This window comes from Capsicum annuum, chromosome 2 (assembly GCF_002878395.1).
Source record: "Capsicum annuum cultivar UCD-10X-F1 chromosome 2, UCD10Xv1.1, whole genome shotgun sequence".
In the NCBI taxonomy this organism is placed as follows: domain Eukaryota; kingdom Viridiplantae; phylum Streptophyta; class Magnoliopsida; order Solanales; family Solanaceae; genus Capsicum; species Capsicum annuum.
Genome location: NC_061112.1, coordinates 134,341,987 through 134,344,651, shown reverse-complemented (window position 1 = coordinate 134,344,651; position 2,665 = coordinate 134,341,987).

Below are 2,665 nucleotides of genomic sequence, written 5' to 3'. Positions count from 1 at the left end.
GACGGGCAAATTCCGGTATAAATAAAATAAAAAATTAATTCCATATAAATAAGACCAATACACGTACTTGAATACGCCAATACATGTACTTGAATACGGGGTGTTACAACTATTCCGGCGATACTATTTCGGCAACCAATTTCTACCATAAATTGCCTGAATCCAGCGACTCAACCAAGTATACGGACACAACCCAGCTTCGATCAGGTGCACTCGATCCATCTTTTCTAGTTGTGTATAACTTTCTTGATACTGGTAGTGTTCTGTACTATTCTTGGCTAATTATCTGGTTGTGGGTGTCGAATTTCTTGTTGATTGGTTACTTTGTAATAGTGTTTTAGTGTGAATCTTTTATTGTTAGTAGTTTTGGAGTGTGTTACCGTGTCTGATTATTGTTACTTGATTTACTAGCATATCCATTAATTGTGGTAGTATTAGTTCCTTCTATTGACTATTGTTTATCAAAATTTGTGTTATATTATTGGTTTTGTTGCTCTCTATCTATTATAGATTGTTGTCTGTGTCCCTAGCTCCTTTATTGACTTCATTGTAACTAGTGTGCCCTTTTACCTTATCTTGATCCCCCTTTGTTATCTTTCTTTCTTTTTTTCTTTCATCCCTTTCCCCTTTGTTGCATAGTGGCTGTGATTGGCGATGATAGACAAGGGTCATGTCATAGTTTGGGGTTGTGTTCAGGGTCAGGAGGTTTTGGGTTTGGGTCGGGGTTTGGGGGTTGGGTCTGGATCGGGTCTAGGATCGTATTTGGGGTTAGAGGCTAGGGGTAGTAAGGTTAGGCGGGATAAGGGAGCTTCTAGGTTGCGAGTTGGGTTTTGAAACATCGGTACTTTGCAGGGTAAGTCTATAGAGCTGGTGAAGTTTCTTAGAAAGAGGAGGGTTAGTGTTGCGTGTGTCCAGAAAACTAAATGGGTAGGCACTAAAGCGAGAGATATGGATGGATATAAGTTGTGGTACTCGAGTAGCGTGAGATGTAGAAATGGGGTAGGTATCTTAGTAGATGAAGATCTTAGAGAATAGGTGGTAGAGGTAAAGAGAGCTAGTGATAGACTAATTTCTATTAAGTTGGTCATGGGAGGATCTACGGTGAACGTTATTAGTGCCCATGCCCCGCAAGTAGGTTTGGATGAAGAGGAGAGGAAAGAATTCTGAGGTGGTGAGGAGTATCCCGAGCACTGAGAATCTTTTCGTGGAAGGGGATTTCAATGGGCATATTAGGTCTTTGTTGAGAGGGTACGATGATGTGCATGGCGGTTTCGGTTTTGGTGAGCGGAATGAAGGAGGAACTTCTCTGTTGGATTTTTCTAGGGCTTTTGGGTTGTGGATAGCAAATTTGAACTTTCCAAAGAAGGAGGATACCTTATTGAGTTTCATAGTTCAGTGGCCAAGACTCAGATAGACTTTTTGCTTTTTAGAAAAGGGGATACAACGCTATGTAAAGACTGTAAAGTCATACCTAGAGAGAATCTCTCATCTCAACATATGTTGTTGGTGATGGACTTGGTTATTAATAAGGGCAAAAAGAAGAGAAGTGGGGAGGCACGACCCAGGATTAAGTAGGGTAGCTTGACTTTGGCTAGTGCTTTAGAGATGGAAGAGAAGTTGAAAAGCAGGGGGTGTGGGAGAGTAGAGGGTGTGTGGATAATATGTGGGAGACGACTGCTAGCTACATTAGGGAGAATGCTAGAGAGGTGTTGGGTGTCTTGAGAGGTCGATCTAGCAAATATCAAAGAGAATGATGGTGAAACGAAGAGGTCAAAAGAAAGGTGGAGTCGAACAAGGTGGCTTATGCTAAGCTGGTTGGCAGCAAAGATGATGAGGACAGACAGAAAAGTAAGAAGGAGTATAAGGTAGCTAGAAGAGAGGCTAAGTTAGCGGTTATGACGGCTAAGACAACAATTTTTTAGAGTTTCTATGCGGCTTTAGAGGAGAAAGGCAGAGATAAGAAGTTGTATAGGATGGACAAGGACAGGGAGCGGAGGGATCGTGACCTTGACCAAGTGAAGTGCATCAAAGGAGAGGATGGTATAGTGTTGGCTGAGGATGCCCTTATTAGGGAGAGGTGGCAGTCCTATTTTCATAAACTTTTGAACGACGAGGGGGGAAAAGGTTCTGTGTTGGAAGACTTGGAGATATCTGAGGAGGGTCACGATTATAGTTATTGTAGACGTATTAAGGTTGAGGAGGTCAAGGGGGCTATTCGCAGGATGCGGCGGGGTAGGGCGATGGGGCCAGATGAGATTCCAATAGATTTTTGGAAGAGCACTAGCGGGGCAGGTCAGTAGTGGTTGACAAGGTTGTTTAACATTAGTTTTAGTACTACTAAGATACCTGAAGTGTGGAGGTAGAGCACGATGATTTTAGTGTATAAGAATAAGGGAAACATTCAGTGTTGTAACAACTATAGAGGTATTAAGTTGTTGAGTCATACTATGAAGGTTTGGGAAAGGGTGGTAGAGTTGAGGATGAGGAGGATCGTGACGATCTCTGAGAATTAGTTTGGTTTCATGCCTGGTCACTCGACCACTGAGGCCATTCACCTTGTGAGGAGATTAGTGGAACAGTTTTGAGAGAAGAAGAAGGACTTTCACATGGTGTTTATTGATCTAGAGAAGGCTTATGACAGAGTTCCCAGGGAGATTCTGTGGAG